Genomic DNA, 22,200 nt, shown 5'->3' with positions numbered 1-22,200 from the left:
AAAGTCTACCACCATTTCTACGGTTTTGAGTGTGTTCAGTTCCAGATTGTTTTGGTTGCACCACAAGGCTAGTCATTCGACCTCTCGTCTCTATGCGGATTCGTCATTGTCTCGAATGAGATCAATCACTGTTGTGTCATCTGCGAACTTCAGTAGCTTAACAGATGGATCGTTGGAGATGCAGTCATTGGTATACAGAGAGAAGAGAAGTGGGGAGAGCACACAGCCTTGGGGGGGGGCCTGTGCTAATTGTACAGGTATTTGATGTGATCTTGCTTAGCTTCACCTGCTGCTTCCTGTTTGTTAGGAAGCTTGTGATCCACTTACAAGTCTGTTCCGGTACCTGTAGCTGGTTTAGCTTAGTTAGAAGAATGACTGGAATGATGGTATTGAATGCTGAACTAAAGTCTACAAAGAGGACCCTTGCATAGGTCTTTGGAGACTCAAGATGTTGTAGGATGTAGTGCAGAGCCATATTAACAGCATCATCTGTTGATCTATTTGCTCGGTATGCAAATTGCAAGGGATCTAACAGCGGATCCGTGATGGTTTTCAAGTAGGAAAGCACTAGCCTTTCAAAGGTTTTCATGACTACAGATGTTAAAGCAACTGGTCTGTAGTCATTCAGTTCCTTGATGGTGGGCTTCTTCGGCACTGGGATGATGGTAGAGCGTTTGAAGCAAGAAGGAACATAGCACATCTCTAGTGATTTATTGAAAATATGGGTGCAGATGGGGGCCAACTGGTCAGCACAGATTTTTAAGCAAGAAGGAGTTATCTTGTCTGGGCCTGGAGCTTTTCCTGGCTTTTGTCTGTGAAATAGGTCCTGCACTTCCTTTTCTGTGATCACTAGGGGTTGGGAACCCAATGAAATGGGGTCAGTTGTAGGAGGCTTGGCTGTTGTTGGTGTGTCTGAGATGGGGGTTGTGGAGATAGGTGGCTGTAGTTTCCTTTCAAACCTGCAGTAAAACTCATTCAGGTCATCTGCCAGTTGTTGATTACCTTCAGCCTGGGAAGGAGGTTTGCCATAGCCGGTGATATTTTTAAGAGTTTTCCACATGTTTGCTGGTTCATTTGCTGAAAACTGATTCTTTAGCTTTTCAGAGTAGCTTCTTTTTGCTGCTCTGATCTCCTTTGTTACTGCATTTCTGGCCTGATTATACAGATTGAATCTTACACAGCATTTTAAAAAGCTTATTGAAATGTATTATTCAAGTGTAATTCTGCTCATAATATAAAGTTTAATCTCTCCTAAATTGTGATAGGAAAACAAGATCACGAACCCAAGAGATAACAGTTAACTGACAGCAGAATCTTACCATCTTAAAGTGCCATCAATGTATTGTCCATGTAATCAGTCAAGATGGATGTCACATATTTCAAGATAAACTGCAATGCAATGCTGTTAGCATAATCTCTCTCTAAAAGCATATAAATTTATCATAGCATTCAGGATATCAAATGAACCTTAGCTCTAGCATCCCAAATGAAATGCCCTACTTTCACTAATGACAGGTTGCATTTAGAATAATTATATGTACCGAAGTTTCCGATGGAAATTGACAAGGACCTTGGCTTGGCTATTAAGGCTGAAATTAATGTTCTCCAGCAGAAGGCAGGGTTATTTGCATTTGGCTTTGATTTTGTTTTTGTTTGCCAGAGCAATTCAGTCACCTTCAGACCATACTCACTTGTGAGCAAGAAGATCATTCAACACAGCAGTTAGGCTACTGAATGTTTTGAAAAAGTTTATTTCATCCCTTTTAGCCAAGGTTTGTCCTGGTTCTTACATTCATTTATAAAACATGGTTTGCATTTTATAATGGCTTGATTCACATATAACAGAAAGACAGAATCAAATAAAGTTATATTTTAGAAGCCAGTGAAGTGAATAAACATGTATAGTATTAATAGCACTTGGCAATAGCAATAGCACTTAGAATTATATACAGCTTCATAGTGCTTTACAGCCATCTCTAAGCGGTTTATAGAGTATATTGCCCCCAACAATACTGGGTCCTTATTTTACCCACCTGGGAAGGATGGAAGGCTGAGTCAACCTTGAGCCTAGTGAGATCTGATCTGCCAAACTGCCGGCAGCTGGTGCTTAACAGAAGTAGCCTGCAGTACTGCACTCTAACCAGTCTGCCACCGCGATTCATTAAAGCCAAATTATAGAATGTTTGCGTGTGTACACCTTCAAATCAATGTTGATTCCTAACAAGTGGTAGCAGTTTTCCTGGCAAAATTTTCAGAAGTGGCTTGCTGTTTGCTTTTTTCTTAGAGTTGGACTATAATGACTCCCTTTTGATTTCAAAACCTGAAATCACCTGAGACTAATCAAATACAGTCACCATCAGAACAGTGCGAGAAATCAGATGGTGACATAGACATAGAAGAGTAAAGCAAAGATGCTCTTGATTACGGACAGATGGCTGTAGCCTGATTTGAGAGACAGCCCTGACCTGTGTTACTCTGTTGGAAACAACTGTTTGATCCCCTGCTTTGCAGTGTTGTTCTGTAGAAGGACTGGTGAAACTAGGGGGAAGGTGAAAAGAAGGACAACCCTAAATATCATGCTACATAGGCCCAAATGATTAAGTCCAACCCCCCTTGATGCAGTTGACCCTTATCTAATCCTTATCAAGTGCTGACTGTTAATTGAGAAGATTCATGTGCATAGTCTTTTAGGAATAAATCAGTTAAATTGAACTTTCAGGTATGGGCCTGGACTTTTACACCTGACATGCTCCTATGAATTTTGCTTGTGAAATTCTCAGTGTGGACTGGCTAAAAAACTTGACTTGGCTCTGTGAACTTTGGACTGGATTTTGACTATTCATTTGTGGGTTCCTTTTGAAAGCAAAACCACTCAGGCAAGCTGCCCTTCCAAGAAACTTTTTTTATTTACATCTCTCCCTTCTCAGCTGTTATCAGCCTAGAGTAAATTATTTCTCTTATCTTGCAACTGTATATGAGAATTTGACACCTGAAGCAGGATACTTGTAAATTGTCTAAAACAATTTCTTTAATATGTGTGAACTAGACTGTTAATCACTGATTACACTGTTAATCAGTGTAAGATATCAGAATTATATAATGTTCATTTTGAAATATTTGCTTTGATTTCTACCCCTTTACATAGATGTTGCATTTGTTTTTAACCTCTGAAAAATGTGAATTATTTGAGAGACTACCTATTTTGATATGATTTTCAAAGGAAAATAAAGTCTGTCAGGTATCTAATAAAAATCTACATCCTGTTTTGCTCCTAAACTGTGGCATGAACTCCCTCAACTCTTTTGTCTTCAGGGAATAAGTTAAAAATTTTCAATTATAAATGTAGCTGTTTCTACTGGATTTTAATACACACAAACATTTTTCCTCTAGTGCTCTATAGATAGAAAATGGAATAAGTATTGATATTGATATGATGTAACTATCAAATGGAAAAATATCTAAGCCAAGTTTAACTTCTGGTGACTTAATCCATGAGTATGTAATTTCCTTAGAAACAGTATGGATGTGATTTGCCATTGCTACCTCTCAATTTATGCTTTTCAATTTTCCATCTAGCCTACAATTTTCTTTTCTTTTTTTTTCTCCTCCTTCTCGTCTTCCTCCTCCTCCTTTGCTTTTTTTTGCAGCTGCTTTTTCCAAGGGCAGACAGAAAACTCCAGCTTCACTTACTCACACAATTACTACAACCAACCTGGAGAGGTTGGCGGACAACAAGAAAAATCCTGTAATACAAGGGTCCCCAACCTCTGGTCTATGGACCCGCATCAGGCTGTGACATGTTAGAAATCAGGCCAAGCAAACAAGTGAAACCCCATCAGCAAGATGCAGGCAGCGTGTGAAACCATGCCCCCTCCAATCCGTGAAAAAAACCTCTCTCCATAGAACAGCTCCCTCGTGGCCCAAAGGTTGGACAGGGGTTGCTGCTATATACCTGTAACAGGTGTACCTGTTTCCAAACTCTGAGAAGGAGACTGGTTCTAAGACATATGATCCTTATATTGAAACTTCCCTAAGATTTAAATATAGCAATAACTAAGGGTTGTTTAACAAAGCATACCAAAACACGAATCCTAATCATGATGGTAATTATTTTTCAATGATCTGGACAAGAAAATACTAGGGATCCTGATTACTAAAATAGCCTCAGTTTGAAAAAGATTGCCAACTAGGGAGAGGCAAGGCCAATTTAAGTTGTCCTAATTTTTTATGGAGAAAACTAGGGAGTTCCAGAAAAACATCTACTTCTGCTTCATTGACTATGCTAAAGCCTTTGATTGTGTGGATCACAACAAATTGTGGCAAGTTCTTAAAAAAATGGGAGTACCAGGCCATCTCATTTGTCTCTTGAGAAACCTGTATGCGGGTCAAGAAGCAACAGTGAGAACTGGACACGGAACCACTGATTGGTTCAAAATTGGGAAAGGAGTCTGGTAAGGCTGTATACTATCACCCTGTCTATTTAACTTATATGCATAGCACATCATGAGAAAGGCAGAGCTAGAGAAATCAAAAATTGGAATTAAGATTGCTGGGAAAAATATCAACAACGTCAGATATGCAGATGATACCATTCTAATGGTAGAAAGCGAAGAGGAACTAAAGAGCCTCTTGATGAGGGTGAAGGAGGAGAGTGCAAAAGTTGGCTTAAAACTCAACATTAAGAAAACTATAATCATGGCATCTGGCCTTCTCAATTCCTGGCAGATAGATGGGGAAGAAATGGAGGTAGTGACAGATTTTATTTTCCTGGGCTCCAAGATCACCGCAGATGGGGACTGCAGCCAAAAAATTAAAAGACGCTTGCTCCTGAGGGGGAAAGCTATGGCAAATCTAGACAGCGTACTAAAAATCAGAGACATCACCCTGCCAACAAAATAATCAAGGCTATGGTTTTCCCAGTTGCAATGTATGGCTGTGAAGGTTGGACCATAAGAAAGGCTAAGCGCCAAAGAATTAAGGCCTTTGAACTCTGGTGCTGGAGAAGACTCCTGCGAGTCCCTTGGACTGTAAGACAAACAAACAAGTCAGTCCTAGAGGAGATCAACCCTGACTGCTCTTTAGAAGGCCAGATCCTGAAGATGAAACTGAAATACTTTGGCCACCTAATGAGAAGGAAGGACTCACTGGAAAATAGCCTAATGCTGGGAAAGATTGAGGGCAAAAGAAGAAGGGAACGACAGAGAACGAGGTGGCTGGATGGAGTCACTGAAGCAGTAGGCATGAGTTTAAATGGACTCCAGAGGATGGTAGAGGACAGGAAGGCTTGGAGGAATCTTGTCCATGGGGTCGCGATGGGTCGGACACGACTTCACAACTAACAACAACAATTTTTCATGCTGCAGTGAGTTTCTTTTGAGCTCATGGAATCTATTGATGGGAAGTTTCTCAATGCTGGCTGGTTTAAGAGCAAAGCTTCTCCAAAACATTTTGCTGCCCCAGGTGAAAGCCAGCTGCTGCCCACTCCCATTCTGCTTACAAAAAGTTAGTGGACTGAAAAGAAATCTTAATCCAGTATTTGAGTTTATCCTCCATTGCAATATTTAAAAAGTAGGCTAGGTAGCCCAAATTACACAGCTGTAATTTCCAACAAAGGAAAATACTAATATATACCCAAAAGAGGTTTATTTATTCCTTTAATGGTGCTAGCCATCAATGAAAATTTGGAAAAAAAGTAAGATTTGGAAGAAAATAAATAAATCTTCTTTAGCATCACAATCCAGATGATTCTTCTCAGTTCACTTCTGAGTAAAGCAAAAAATCAAAGCTATATGCAATCATTTAAATAATATGTAATTGTAATGCAGATTGATAAACCTTTTCCAAGGCATCCATCTACCGTTCAATATCCAACCTCTTTAATAAATTAGCTCTAACTAGAAGGAAATTGACCTTCTGGCAATGAATAGAGAAATGTAACTGGAAGTGCTGAGAGAGAGCTTTTCCAAACAATGTTAAAGGTTGTATTACTTTATTAATCATATCAAATCAAGTCTTTATTATGGTCATAGACCAGCATAAGAAAGTGGGGATACAGTCATTAACAAAACATAAAGGATATATCAAGAGTACAAATAAAAAAAATTAAGTAGCTATAAAAAGCTACAAGATCTAAAAGATCTGTGACTTAAACAAAGAAGTATATATAAAAAGCCAAAATCTAAAAAAGGGGGTAGATTCCTTAGATGGGAGTAAAAGAGCATAATAGTTTGGTAGATAGATGATTACACTATCATTCAAGTTATAAAGCATTGTAATGTGGCAAAGTAGATGCTCATTAAATATAATTTACAGCACAGGAATATGACAAATTTTGATTGCTACTGTATAGAACCTGCAAAACTGTATGATGTAGCAGGGTTAGTCTGAAAGCTACAAGGTGGTGTAAAGTCTTTATATAAGAGATGAGGCTAGTCGGAATGGATCTGTAGTATAAGCACTGGTGAAGTACATACTCTATTGTTTCTGTATGTACAGAGTCACAAGGGCATTGTCTTCCCAGGTAAAGAATCCGTATCAGCCTTCAAGGACTACTGAGGTGAGGGCATGCCATTTGTGGCAGAGTGAAGGCATTGCATGACTTAGATACTTAGGTTTAGTTAGGTATGTTGTAGGAGAGTCAGAGTATCTGTTAGATTCACTGGCAATAAAGTTTGGGATCCTGGCAGAGATCCCATTGGAACTCTGTGTCAGCTGCTTACTGTTTAATAAGAGATTTGGCCTCATCATACCCCATGCTGAGTAGATGATCTGGAGAGAACCCCAGGGATGAGATTTTAATTGCCTGTTTCTGTGTGGATTGAAAAGCATCACTCATAGTAGCAGGGCCAGGTGGGAAAAGGGATAGTCTGAGCCAATCATTGATTATGGTGACCCACACTTTAGTTCCACTGTCATGAAATCTATATCTAGGCATTAGAGACCCAGTTAGGAACTTGAAGGGCTGATCTTAAACATTTGGCTTGTTTGAATCCTAATCTAACAGTGCAAAGTTGGAGAAGGCACCCCAGAGAACTTGTCCTATATTGGCTTGCCTTCAGATGATTTGAGAACTGTAGGCATGAAGTCGCCACTTCTTGTTTTAAGGAATTTAAGAATGGCAGTTAAGGTCCTTTGTGTGTTTTCAGCAACATAGTCCCTGTGGGTGTTCCTACTGCTAGTAAAATAAAAGATTGTCCTCATATATTTGAAAAAGGAGACCAGCTGAATTTTGTGCCCTTTATATTCCAGGAATGGATGTTAGGCTTTTTGGCAAGTACCATGATTTTAGTTTTCTCATAATTGAACTGTACAGTAGCTGGTCTTCCTGGGAGTACTGTGTTAGGGTTTTCAGTGCTCTTTTAAGGCCAGTGGTGTTATTAACCTTCCCGCCTGGACTATTGCAATGCTCTCTACATGGGGCTCCCCTTGAAAAGCACCAGGAGGCTCCAGCTAGTCCAGAATGCGGCTGCGCGGGTGATTGAGGGAGCACCACGCTGCTCCCATATAACACCTATCCTGCGCGGCCTGCACTGGCTGCCGGTAGCCTTCCGGGTGCACTTCAAGGTGCTGGTTACCACCTTTAAAGCGCTCCATGGCTTAGGACCGGGATATATACGAGACCGCCTTCTGCCACCGATTGCCTCCCAATGTCCTGCGTGCTCCCACAGAGTGGGCCTCCTCGGGTGCCGTCGACCAAACAATGCAGGTTGGCGGCCCCCAGGGGGAGGGCCTTCTCTGTGGCAGCACCGACCCTATGGAGTGAGCTACCTCCGGGGTTACGACAGCTTCCCGACCTCCGGGCCTTCAAACGTGAACTGAAGACCTTATTATTCCATCGAGCGAGACTAGCCTAAGAAATATTTTAGTGAAATTTTTAAATGGGTTTTAAATCGGTCTTTGACCGTTTTAATGATCTGGCCATTAAATATTTGGTTTTAATTGTTTTTAAATATTGTTATTTATTATATTTGTATTGGTATTGTGTATTTTAATATGGCTGTAAACCGCCCTGAGTCCTTCGGGAGATGGTGCGGTATAGAAATTTAATAATAAAATAAAAATAAAAATAAATTAACAATATTGCTGCATCATCTGCAAAGAGTAGAATAGAGACGTGTCTTTCAGCAAGTTATACCGGAGTGGAACTCCATGTGGAGATGGCCCACCATTGAGTTGATATAGAAACTGAATAAGAGCGGAGCCAATATGCAGCCTCTTTTAAATTTCATTGACAGTGGTAAGATGACTCTGGGAGTTCATCTTACTTTGAGTGAGGTCCTTCATGTAGCATAAATCAAGTAGATTTGATCAATCGAGGCTTTCTTCTGGCATTATAAAGTGATAATAGCAGGCCTTAGTATTTGTCTGTTGAGCATAGTGTTTTAACTGGAGCAGACTTGGGAAGTGATCACTGTCAATTTTACGCAGAGTCTTGGCATAAGAAGAAGGTCCCTGTTGACAATTATATCCTTGCATCCCGGACTTAAAGTGTTTCAACTCCTACTCTCAAAACGACACTACAGAGCATTGCATACCACAATTAGACACAAGAACAGTTTCTTCCCGAACGCCATCACTCTGCTAAACAAATAATTCCCTCAACACTGTCAAACTACTTTTGACAAACTATGCACTACTATTAATCTTCTCATCATTCCCATCACCCATCTCCTTCCACTTATGATTGTATGACTGTAACTTTGTTGCTTGTATCCTTACGATTTATATTGATATTGATTATTTCCTGATTACTTATTTGTACCCTATGACTATCATTAAGTGTTGTACTTTAGAATTCTTGATGAATGTATCTTTTCTTTTATGTACACTGAGAGCATATCCATCAAGGCAAATTGCTTGTGTGTCTAATCACACTTGGCCAATAAAATTCTATTCTATTCTATTCTATTCTATTCTATTCTATTCTATTCTATTCTATTCTATTCTATTCTATTCTATTCTATTCTATTTAGTCAATAGTAGTCAGGAGCCAGATAGGTAGTGAATTCAGCTGAATGGTCATTTTCAAGGGCACTATTTGCTATTTCAGACAGGCTAAGTTTGATTTCTGCTTTTTTGTGCAATGGGTGGGGAAGAATTCATTGACCATAGGGTTGTCCAGGAGACACTTGTGATGTACTTAGAATAATAATAATAATAATAATAATAATAATAATAATAATAATAATAATAATAATAATAATAATAATATTTTAATTTGTATACCGCCCTTCTCCCGAAGGACTCAGGGCGGTGAACAGCCATATAAAAACAACAATCACATACACACAATACAGATAAAACAATAGCTAAAAAACTTATTTAAATTTGGCCCAAATTTAAAATACATTTAAAATCCCAAAAAACTAATTAAAATTAAAACCCATAAAACATCTAAAAATTTCTATGCCAGTCCCGCGCGGAAAAATAAGTAGGTCTTAAGCTCGCGGCGAAAGGTCCAAAGGTCAGGAAGTTGTCGAAGTCCAGGGGGAAGTTCGTTCAATAGGGTAGGAGCCCCCACAGAGAAGGCCCTTCCCCTGCGGGCCGCCAGGCGACATTGCTTGGCTGACGGCACCCTAAGGAGTCCCTCTCTGTGAGAGCGCACGGGTCGGTGGGAGGCAAACGGTGGCAGTAGGCGGTCCCGTAAGTAACCCGGTCCTAAGCCATATGGTCATTGGGGCCCAATCTAGCATTGGGGCCCAATATAGCACTGAGGTCTTCTCTCAGGATTACAAATGCATTTGAATTAACAGTATAAGGTCAATAGCTGAGTTTCCAGTTCAGCCCATATGGCTCTGATTTAAAATGTCTGCTTCATTGGAGACATAGAAGCATTTGTTACCAACAGGACATGGCACTCAGATTGAATTAATGCTGCCATGTAGAGGTGGTATTCAGCAGGTTCTGACCAGTTCTGGAGAACTGTAAATAACACCTCTGGCCCCGCCTCCATCTAGTCTCTACCTCCCAAGTCCCAGCGGATTGTGAAGAAATGAGGATTTTGAAGTAACTTTCTCCTGGAGTGGGAAGGGAATGGAGATTTTACAGTATCCTTCCCCTGTCATGCTCACCAGGGGATACAGTCCTAATCATGATGGTAATTATTTTTCAATGATCTGGACAAGAAAATACCAAATACCAAGCCACACCCACAGAACTGGTAGTAAAAAAAAATTAATCCCACCACTGCTGCCATGGCATATCACTTGAAAGGAGGGAGGAGGGTGATACAATTCTACAACATCAGCATGATGAAAGCAGAGATGCCAAAATAGGAAATATAGGACAGTCTAAATTACAACCCCAAAGACACCATCCAGTACTAAAATCTGTAGCTCAACAACGATTAGAGGGCTTCATGGCCACCACCCCTTATCAAAGCTGTTTGAGAAGAATCACAATTTTGTTTCAAAGGGAACAAAGAGAAGCGGGTTTTTAATATTGGTGTGCATGGAAAAGGAATGAAGTCACAGCAAGTCACAGTTTTGTTCTTTGTTCTTCAAGATTAAAGTTGCAACAAATGGCATTTCAGAATTATCTACTTATTAAAAATCTTAGTTAAGAGTCAATAATTCTTATCAATAAAAACTCTCAGCGGCTTAACCTGTTTTGTAAAAATGTTAAAAAATACATCTGTAAACACACACACACACACACACACACACACACACACACACACCCCAAGTTGCAATTACAATCACAACTATTGCATAAAGCTCTTTGGAATAGCCAGCATTTAATAAGGTGTCAGAATCTAAACAAAGAGGAAGTTATTTCAATGTAACCCCTTATTTCATAAAAATTATTTGCATTTTGTAACACTGTAAACATTTAATATTTTAAAACCAATAACAAATTGAATGATACTAAAAAGAAAACCTAATCTTATATAATACTAAAAAGAAAACCTAATCTTATATAATTAAAACTGAATGTAGACCTCAAGAATAGAAAATATAATCTGAGCTAGAGGGTGAGGCTTCCCCAAATTTGACTTTATATATTATATACTTTTCATATCCATGATTTGCCAATACAGTTAATTAACAATTAACTGTAGACACAACATAAACTGCAATGTGGCATAAATTTCATCGGGTGGCAGTAGAAACATAGTTTCTGTATGAAATTGCAAATATTTAAAAAATTCTGCTAAATATAAAAAAATTCCCAGCTCTGACAGAACTAAATGAATAAAAGTTTTACCAAACTAGAATATGCTCAGTCTTCACACTCTGAAATAGTCCTTTTATTTAGTCCTGAACAATCATACTATCCATCATATAATATATCCAAAGGGGGAAGTGCCGAGGTTGATTAAAGAGTTGCTGAATTCTTTTTATAAATACTTTCTCTTCCTAGACCTCATTTTGTTCATTTTTCAGTGCCTCTAAGAAGTTTATAGCTTGTTGATACATATTGGTGAGCTTGTCTTTTCTATATGAAATGTGTAAGTGATTTGAGAATGTCTTAAAACCATTAAGTTATTCCTCAATTTCAGATTGGCTCCCTAATCTCTGGCATTCAGATGTCAAGCATTTCCTCAATGAATATTCTACAGTTCCACTGACTGTTGATAAGCAATTATTAAAACTGGTCCATTTCATACTAACAATAACCCATATTGTCTGAATGCAGTTGGGAACATAGATGACAGAGAACGAGTGTCAAAGGTGAAATGGCTTAGGAGCCGGGTACTTACGGGACCGCCTGCTGTCACCATTTGCCTCCCACCGACCCGTACGCTCTCACAGAGAGGGCCTTCTCAGGGTGCCGTCCGCCAAGCAATGTCGGCTGGCGGCCCCCAGGGGCAGGGCCTTCTCTGTGGGAGCTCCCACGCTCTGGAATGAGCTTCCCCCTGGTTTACGTCAAGTGCCTGATCTTCGGACCTTTTGCCGTGAGCTAAAAACGCACTTATTTATTCAAGCGGGACTGGCTTAAAATTTTATTGGGTTAAAATTTTAGTGGGTTATTTATATTTTAATATTTTAATTATTTTTAAATCTGGCCACTTTATAATATGTTTGTTTTAATCTCTTTTAATATTGATACTGTGATTTTTTACTTGGCTGTGCACTGCCCTGAGTCCTTCGGGAGAAGGGCGGTATAAAAATTGAATAAAATAAATAAATAAATAAATAAATAAGAATAACAGAGTTGGAAGGATCACCTACCTGTATAGTCTTGGGAAGTATGCCTTAGTTTTATTATCTCCTAATTGAGGCATGTAAGAGCAACTAATTGATGCAAAAGAGAAGGAAGGGTAAATGGTAAGTGAAATGGAAGTATCACTAGCTAAAAGGTCCCTGAAGCAGTGATGGTATTTAGCCAGTTCTATCCAGTTCGGGAGAGCAGGTAGCGGCGGATACATGCGGTGCTGCCTACCTGCCCAGATGTAATCACGTCCTGCTTTTGACACTCTGCACATACACAGAAGGTCCTGCACATTCCCAGAGGTGTTGTGTGAGCATGCGCACATGCACATTCACATTTGCGAACCAGTAGTGAAGGTAAGTGAATACTACCCCTGCCCTGAAGGCATGGTCTTTATGGGGTGGGGGTGGGCATCATTTGTTTTGGAGAAAGAAAAGCAAATGGCTTTATAAATTGCAGATACTTTTTTCTCACATAGGACAAAGAAGGTCAATTCCATTGATGAAATGAAACATTCCAGTTTCCAAAAAAACCCCGTTCTTCAAGGGTTGAAGACAATATAAAAACAGACCAAATGGTTAACTCAACCGTCCAAAACAGCTCACAATAGATTATCATACAATTAAGAGATTTGGGGGGAAATGAAGCGCAATCTCTTATACAATCTCTACTCTCTCCTGTGATTAGAATAACAAGTGATCACAAGGGTTTCCCTGATCAAAGTACTCATTGGTTTTAATGCAGTTCAATTAGTTTTGATGAGAACAAACTGCATAACACACTTCATTATACATTTTGTTAATGTTGACTATCTCCTGATAATAGATATCTGCTATTTTATCTTCATGTTATATGTGATTGGAGATGCTAATGCCACCTTTTCCCAACTATCTATAACAATGAAATATTGAAACAAGGTAAACAGGACACAAATTATTCCAAATTGCTATGGATTATTCATTAGTACGAGATGATAAAAGGCAAATATGGGCATTTTTTACATTAGCAACAACATTCACCACCTCAATATGAAAAATATAGAAAATTGGACCTGCAAAACAAAACAAGGCAGAGTTCTTCATAAGAATTGGCACTTGACAATTAAGATTCTGCAGGATCCAATCAATCACCGGGAGCAGACATTTTGTCTTCTAAGGTTTCAGGCTCATGTTTAAGCCCATCTTCAGGGAACTTCACTCTAGCAGAGTGTGTGCTGTTCTGTGTGTGGTATTTATAGTGCCTGTTGTAAGTGGCTTTTTAGATGCTGATTAGAGTGTGCTGACAGCTGGCTTTTAAGTCATTAGTTGTTGTTTGCTGGCATTTGCTTGTGCTGCCCAGTCTTTGCCTTCTAAGTATTTGATCGGCTGGTGCTAAATCAGCACTCTGTTGACTGATGAGGGGCCTGTATCCCAAGCTTCAATCACTTCTCTGGCTGTTTTTGTGCCTGCTCATCCAACAAACTTAGTAGCTGTAAAATTGAATGTGTGTCCTTGTTTATTGCAGTGTGAGGCTACCCATGAGTTTGAGTCTCCTCGTCTGACTGTTCGCCTGTGTCCTTGCAATCTGGTGGTTAGCTTCCTCTCCAACTGTTCTACATAGTCACAAGAGCAATCCATGCAGCGGATTCAGTAGATTATTACATTGGAAGTATCTCCCACCTCCAAGCGATCTTTATAATACATTTAAAATGCTTAATTTATAAATCAGTGATATTTACCACACAGTACTTTTTTTTAAGCAACCTTGTTTTGTGTATTTCTATGCCATGTTGTTGTTTTTTTGTTACTGTATTCCTGAGTCTACAATATTTTTGAATGCTGGCACAATGTTTGCTTTGTTTATATGTTAATCAATGGCCCCCCAGCTAAAAGAACCTATAAATTGCACTATTGCGGATGGGAACTGTTAATTTATATTTGGAAGTAGTGCAAAACCTCTGTGTTCTTGGAGCTGAGCTGACTTATTGGTGGACTCCCTTAAGATAAACATACTCTTTGTCCCAAAATCACTAAAATAAATAAGCCTCAATATATTTAGGCTTCCCAATAAGAATTCTAATGTGATAATATTTTTAGAAAGTCTTATGCGATTGTTTCACTGCCCTTGGCAAGATTATTGAAATTTGTTGAAGCATGGAAAACAGCGCATACATTACGGAGGCCTAAGAAACTGAAAGGTAGCAGACTGATGTGCAAGTGACATATCATGAGCAAAAGAAAAATAATGGTTGAACCCTAAAGCAGGTTTGAGAATATCTATAGTTTATTTGCCTATACATGAAATAATCCATTCTTCTACCTTCTTGCAAAATTACTGAGCCACAGTGACTGCATAAAGGATCTGAGAGTGGTAGACGAGGTGCTGTTACAACTTAGCCATACGGTAGCTGAAAAATTCTGGATGGTGACTGGATGACATCTAAGGGATACACAGACTAACTTTCTGTTGTTTGAAATGTTGCAGTCCAAATATAGTGGCCCTCTGGTATGTCTACTTTCTTTGTTTGAAGCTTTTCTTACAGCTAATGCTCCGATTATATTGTTCACAGTGTCTAACTCAGGACAAACTAGGTATGCTCCTGTCATATATAAGCCCTGTAACTCACTCCCAGGGTAAAACATGTTGTGGCCGACATATGCCTCACCCAAAGCTACTAAATCACTCTGAAAATACTGCATAATTTTATTTGCATAAAATTATGCAAACAATAATACAGTACATATTAGGCCCTCTGCAAAGCTTTGATACTTTGCTGAGCGGCCATGAGCAAAACCTTATGTACCTTTGGGCCACAAAGGCAAGACAAAGAAAAAGGCAGACACAGTGAGAAATACTGCATAACATTGAACTATTTTAGATTGAACCATTTGTGTGACATCATCATCATCATTCATCGTACTGTCAGCCAGATGTTCAGACTAGAGCTGGCATTTTTATCTACCTACCGAGTCCTTACCAAGGACGTGGGATAGGCAAATCTGGATGTTTGATGGTGTTACAGATATTGTCGCAGGGTGGAAGCAGTTCCAAGTAAAGTCACCTTATGCAATTGAGTGATGGCAAATTTGTCAATGCCTATGGTATTCAAGTGGCGCTCCAGTTGTTTTGGGGCTGCACCCGGCACCTATTGCTATTGGTACTATCCTTGCTTGCATTTGTCATAGTCGTTTTATTTCTATTGTAGGTCTTTGTATTTTGTTATCTTCTCCAGTTCTTTCTCTTCTATTCTGCTGTCTCCAGGCACTGCCACATCCACTGCCACATCCACTATCCAGACTTTTTTGTCTTTCTTATCGACAACTGTTAAGTCCAGGGTGTTATGTGGCAGGTGCCTGTCTGTCTGGATCAGAGGTGGGTTTCAGCAGGTTCTGACCAGTTCTGGAGAGCCGGTAGCGGAGATTTTGAGTAGTTCAGACAATTGGTAGTAAAAATTCTGAGTGGCCCCGCCCCCATCTATTTTCTGCCTTCCGAGTCCCAGCTGATTGGGAGGAACTGAGGATTTTGCAATAATCTTCCCCTGCCATGCCCAACAAGCCACGCCCAACAAGCCATGCCACACCCAACAAGCCACACCCACAGAACCAGTAGTAAAAACTTTTGAAACTCACCACTGGTCTGGATTCTGAAGTCCCAGAGCAATTTAACTTCTTCATTTTCTATGACTTTCTCTGTTTTATGGTCCCACCAGTTCTTGATTACAGGTAAATGATATTTCTTGCAGATCTTCCAATGGTCAATGCACAAAGCTTCTGATGTTTCTACTGACTCCTGTTATTTCTAGGTACTTGATTATCCAATCATGTGATGTAGAGACAAATGCATTTCTATTATTATTGTTATTGTTGTTGTTGTTGTTCCCTTCCTACTAGGCCAGCATGCTAACCATACTATCTTTGAGTTATGGTCAGTGAATAGAAAGTTTGATTTACTGGCTCACAGGTTCCTAACTGAATCTTCCCCTGTTGCCACTCAAGATCACTTGACCTTGCAGTGACTATTTTATTACAAAGGTACTTTCAGCAGTTCATGTGTGGAGAGGTTGGGAGGCATCTCAGAGGTTTTGTAGGCTTATATGTATAAAGAGGATGATTCCCGCTTATCACCCCATTCTCAATTTTGATGGTGATTTTAAAGCAAGACAAATTATGTAAGAGTCTCAGTCCTGTTGCTCTTTCTGATTCTCAGACTGAAGGAGAGAAGAGTAAGCATCTCTGCTGAGCCAATAGGAAGGACCATTCATGGCATAGGGCTTGGCTTGGTTATCTGTGGAACCACCTAGAATCAATGGTGGGTTGCCCTCGTTTCAGACCTGTTCACAAGAACCAGGAGTAAAACCAGTGGGAGACTCCGCCCACTGACCCGGACATGCACAGAAGCGCACACATGCACGCAGCCCTGTTGCAAACCAGTAGTAAAGGTAAGTAGAACCACCCCTGCCTAGAATGTTAAATGCATGCCTTTTTTAATTAGGGAGAATATTTTCCATGTCCAAAGGAGCATTATCCAGTGATTATTATGCAGATTGATTTATAGCTAAAGCAAAAGAGATACATCAATTGTATTATTTAAGCAGAAAAGCTTTCTCACCCTTAGTGTGTAAAACTTTAATTTAAAATATTTTCTGTATTTTACTTTCTTAGGAATAAATTTTAATACTTTATTAAATTTGTACAGAAGATCTGGCTTAGTTACTGATACACTATTAAATCAAGGGATTAGGAAAAACCTGGTAACTAGATGTCCCTAATGTGAATCATCCTGTTGTACAGGACAGGTGTGAGATGTCTAGTCACTAGCATTCAGAATATATCTTATTTTTAAGAAATTTTGTTAGCATTTCACAGGAAACTGCCTTCCTGTAACCTAAAACTAAGTTAAAACTGCATTCTTGGATGATAGTTCTTGTACTTCTCTGTGGTATCACTTCAAGCAATTGAAACCCACTCTGATTCTCAGTTCCCTAAATCTTTTATTCCTTAGCTCTTATTTGTTGTCTTTTGCTGAACAGAGCTCTAGAAACTAATTAAAGTGGGGCTTAAGAAGCTTCTTATCAAAATATTAACTTTTGCTTGACAAAAATAATTCATGCACACATTTTAGTGCAGTTCATTTAAACAGACAGTTGTACAGATCAATGCTCAAACTAACACATGGAGTTATTGACTAGAAAGTCAATAACTAGTTAGTTAAAGACTAGAATCTTTTTGCTCAGCTAGGAACAAAACTATTTTCTAATCTGAAAAATACCTGTCAATGAGGTCACAATTTTTAATTGTTACTCTAGAGCAACACTTGTATTGTTAAATTCCATGGCCAGATACGGGCACTTTTATTTCTTGTCATATCACAAGGGGATATGCAGACTTGATTTAATTCTGGTCTATCACTAAAAGAAACATTGAAATGACAAGATTTGGCTCAATTGTTAATGGAACAACATTTTGACCTTTCCTCACTTTCCTTAGTTTAATGTAATGTTAAGCAACTTTTTGGGGCAGTGGATAGTTCTGGCACATAAGAGAATATTGTATGTACTCATATATACTGGTTAACATGAAATAGATTGCTGTTCACAAACTCACTACCATGGTAATCATGGTCAGTGAGACTCCTATTCGTTTAGTGACAAACTGCTGAGTTATATCCTAATATTCCTTCCACCTCCCTGAATTCTCCTTCTCATTCCTTTGTTTCTCTCCTGAATAGATGTGCACACTCCTCAATAAAACCCACCCACATACCGTATATCAACTCATCTTTTTTTTAATTAATAAAATTTGTATACCATCCCGTTCTCAAAAACGCTGGGTGACTCACCACACTTTATTCTTGTGTCATATCTGGAAAGATGACAGTAGAACTCGCTGCAGCAACATAGCAATGGGAAAATTGAGTAAATGTTGAAAGTTTTCTATTCCCCTAAACTCACATTGATTAAATCTTCAAGCTGGTCTTGAAAAACATGCCATACTGAGAAGGAATGTGATATAATCAGCCATCTCCATAAAGAACATGAGCCAGTATTCACTCCCTTCCAGGGAAAGCACAAAGCCTTTTCCTTTTCCAAAAAGCATGTAAGTGATTCCAGTTATGTCCCCCTTGAACTGTACAGAAACAGGTTTAAGAATTTAAAAAAATGCCAAGAAGCCATAGCAGCCTTCCCAAGTAAATGTTTAAAGGAATGTTTACTTCCTTGCCTTATCCATCTGGCAACATAAGTTTTCACCACAATAAAATGAACAATCTTTCAGACGGTAATGAAGATATATTTTAATTCAGAAAAATTCCACAATAATCCACATTGCTTTCTTTTAATTTAAGCAACTAAATACATAGTTTTCACCACTAGAGGGCTTCTTTGTTAAGGCTTTTGTAGGCAGAATGAGGAAAAACAGGAAAGTTGCTTCATCATTACATGTAATTCATGTTCTTCTTGGCTCTAAAGTCTGATGATTCATCCAATATAATAAATGTTTGCACATTCCATTTGCAACGGACAATATAAGGAGACTTCATGTTTACAGAAAACCTATCTGTAGCACCTGAATATTTTTAATAATCAGTTATTGTTTTAGTTATTTCAAATAAAAATATCATTTTTAATAAGCTGTGTACACAAAGGGATGCCAGCTGTGGGCTGAGAAATCCCGATCACCTCAGGATGACGGCACAGAATTATTTATTTGTTATTTACTTATTCAATTTGTATGTCAAACAGTGACTCTGTATTGCAAACAATCCTAAAAACAAATAAACAATTAAAGTACTGTAGTATAAAAAAGAAACAATGCAATTAGCGACCAAGATATATTATAACCCATCAGGGTCAACATAACTAGGAAATGTGGATTTTCACACATTCAGGACTCCAGGCCTAGGCACATAGGCAGGTCATTTAGGCCTTCCAAAAAGCCAAAAGTGATGAGGCAATCTGAATCTCTGGAGGAAGAATGTTCCAGAAGGCAGGATCTATGGCAGAAAAGGCTTGTTTCCTGGTCCCTGTGAGTTGACATCCCTTGACTGACTTGACCTGGAACATCCTTTCCTGCCAAACTGGACTGGATGGTTATCAACAACTGGGAAAAGATGGTCTCTCAGGTAACCCAGTCTCAAGCCATGAAGGGCTTTAAAAGTGACAGGAATTAAAGCCCCAGCAGTTGCATTACATGTGTCAAATAATCAATTCCATTTACAACCCATGCAGATGTTCTGTACCAGCTGAAGCTTCTGAATGCTCCACAAGGCCTGTCGACGCATCAGGCATTTGATGGGCTTCTCATGTGGGAAATGAGACAAACACGCAGTTTTTCTCAAGATGAGAGAGCCTCGAACAAAATTCTAGCCTCTCCTTTTATTAGGATTCTTATCAGAAGGCGTCTACATCAAAGGCAGGCTTGCATGCATAAATCACATAGCAACAAAGGCACATTCTAAAACATCAAGAAACTTGTGTAGCAAAATCACAGTAACAAACATAAATTCATCTTGTAACATCCCAACCCTACATACTAATAAATCTCATATAATTGTGTGTAGGAGCAACTTCTTTGAAGCTTTGTGAAGTGAGCCTTATCAGAGAAGGAATTATCCTGTGGCTATCACAAAAGTGTTGATACATTTACAGGCAAACATCTTTGCAACCTTGGCATCAAACAGATTTCTGCTTACATGATAAAAATTAGCCAGACTTACTTATGCTGATCTTTTTCACATAAGCAATTTCTCAAAGATTGCTCATGCTTATATTTGCACATAAGTAATTTCATAAACAATTTCATAAAGGAGTTCATATGGCTTAATATTACAACAAAGGCCAGACCCATTTAGAGCAGTAGTTCAAACAGGAAGTCACGAAGGCATGAGTGACAGGGAGAAGAGTTTCCCAGTCCTGTGAATCAGAGCCTCAAACATTAACCAAGCCAATTTAAACAATTTATAATGTAATTGGGGCAAATGCTTCTCAAAATAGACAAGATAATATTTTACTATTTGAAAATGCCAAAACAAGATACGATTTGTCTATAAGAAACACAGAATATAAGGAAGAAGATATAAAATATGTAAGTCACAAAATTAAAATATGTAAATCACAAAAATCTGGGAGAGAAATATTTCAGCAGGATGGGAGGGAGGGAGGGAATCCTTTCTGGACAAGGAGAGGATTTGAGATCACCAACAAGCACTCCAGACAACTGTGTACAGCTCCTTGGTACTCTCTGAGCTTGGTGGTTTTCTTGAGATGTTTCATTACCAAACTAAATAATGTAAGTGGTAGCAGGGAATGGGATTTGCTCATATGTTTATAAGCCAGTAGTTTGCCAATCAGCTTTGGTGGGAATGTTCATGTTGGTTCCTTGATTAGGCTGTTGTTTACTTTTAGTTTGTTTCTCTGTGTTGGTAATTCCTTGATTGGGTTTTGTTTACTTCTTGATTGTTAGTCTGGTGTTAATCTTGGTGTTAATCTCTGCTCATATGTGTGATTGCTGGTGAGGAGATGTTGTGGTCTTTTTGTTTCCTTTTGGTCTTTTTGTTTCTTTTGAGTGGCATGTAAATATTGTTTATCACTATATGCCTGTTAATTGCTGATTTTGTTAGAGTATCATGACTGCAGGAATTCTCTAAGGTTTTTGGACTCGGCTTGATCTAGGATGCTCACAGTTTTCCAGTTGAAACTATGATTGAGTCTGTCCTTGTTTTGTGAAATTAAGGAGTTTTCATCATGTTTTCTGACTGTTAGTTGGTGTTCATGGATGCACTCTGCTTGTCTTCTGTTTGCTATTAGTTGTTACTGTCCTTATCCTCTATGTGAAGATGACTCCTGTTTTTGTTTTTTTCTTCTGGAACTGCTGGGTCATTTAGGATGCTTTGGAGGGCTTTAGTTGGTTTGTGTTCTACAGTGGTGCCATGTAGTTGTAATGGTCTGTTGGTGGTTTCTGAGATGTTTTTAGTGTAATTCTTTTCACAAGTTTTGTTGGTTGTACTATGGTAGGTTGAGTGGTCAGGTACTTTTTGATAATCGTTTTGTTGGAAGATATTGTATAGATGCTTGGTTTCTTTTTTCCGATGTTCATGGTTGCTGAATATATTTGTAGTCATCTAAATAGAGTTCTTACACAGTTTTTCTTTTGGGAGGTTGGGTTGTTACTTTGCTAAGCACTTGGTTGGTGTGGGTAGATTTACGGTAGAATTGTGTTTCTAATTTACCATCACTGTCTCAGCTGCTGATGGTGTCAAGGAAAGGAAGTGGATTGTTGTTTTCCTCTTTCTTCATGAATTTTATTCCTTTGAAGATATTGTTGATAGTTTTGTGTGCTTTCTCTAGTTGGTCCTTTTTATTATGACAAAGGTCTATGTACCAGATCTATACTTTGGATTGTAGATGTGGGAGTACTTTAGATTCCAGTTGCATTACAGTCTCAGCTATGAGTCCTGAAAGTGGTGTTCCCATGGGTGTTTCTTTGATTTGTTGATATATTTGTCCATTCAACTGAAAGTATGAGGTGAGGCACAGGTTGATAAGGTCCATGATTCTGGGTATTTCAATTCTGATGCATTTGGTTATGCCAGTGTTCTGTGTAGTAGTGCTGTCATGGATTCTTTTGCTAGTCCTGGATCTAAGAGTGCTGTGACATCAAATGAGACCGTGATTTCATCTCTATCTATGGTCAAGTCTTTGATTGAGGCACCGTAGTGGATGTTGATGGGATATTCACGTCTCTCTGTGAGGGATCCATGCTTATTTGTCAGTTTTTTTAAGCATTGTTGTAGTTTGGAGGGAATAAGCATCTTGCTGAAATGCCTTTGGTCATCCTTTGAATCAACAAGTCTTACAGTATCAGGTGAGTTTCCTTCAGTCCTTAGCAAAATAAATTTTAGCTATAAATTTTGGAATTTGAAACAGCAAAAGGGTGATTAAAACTGATTATAGAAAGCTATAGACAGACTAAGGGTCCAGATAAATTTGAATAAGATGTTTAAATTAATTATAAGGAATCCTTCCCATGAGAAAATGCTTTTAATCTTTTTTAAAAACTAAGGTTTAAAAAT

General features: G+C 38.8%; 1 protein-coding gene across 3 annotated transcripts in view; it reads left to right on the top strand.

Annotated features, from left to right (window-relative positions):
• The first annotated feature begins 20,330 nt into the window (after window positions 1–20,330).
• Window positions 20,331–22,200, top strand: part of LOC131200826 (pancreatic lipase-related protein 2-like) — a 41,608-nt gene continuing 39,738 nt past the window's right edge. Inside the window, exon 1 of one of the 3 annotated variants that reach the window (XM_058188097.1) lies at window positions 20,331–20,417. The gene's annotated coding sequence lies outside the window, so the exon portion shown is untranslated. Of the gene's footprint in view, window positions 20,418–21,629; window positions 21,654–21,727; window positions 21,993–22,200 lie in introns of those variants that run through there. The other 2 variants (XM_058188098.1, XM_058188096.1) reach the window with 2 other exon arrangements.

This window comes from Ahaetulla prasina, chromosome 6, assembly GCF_028640845.1.
Source record: "Ahaetulla prasina isolate Xishuangbanna chromosome 6, ASM2864084v1, whole genome shotgun sequence".
In the NCBI taxonomy this organism is placed as follows: domain Eukaryota; kingdom Metazoa; phylum Chordata; class Lepidosauria; order Squamata; family Colubridae; genus Ahaetulla; species Ahaetulla prasina.
The sequence above is the reverse complement of the archived record's forward strand: the minus strand, read 5'-3'. Positions and strand labels throughout refer to the sequence as shown.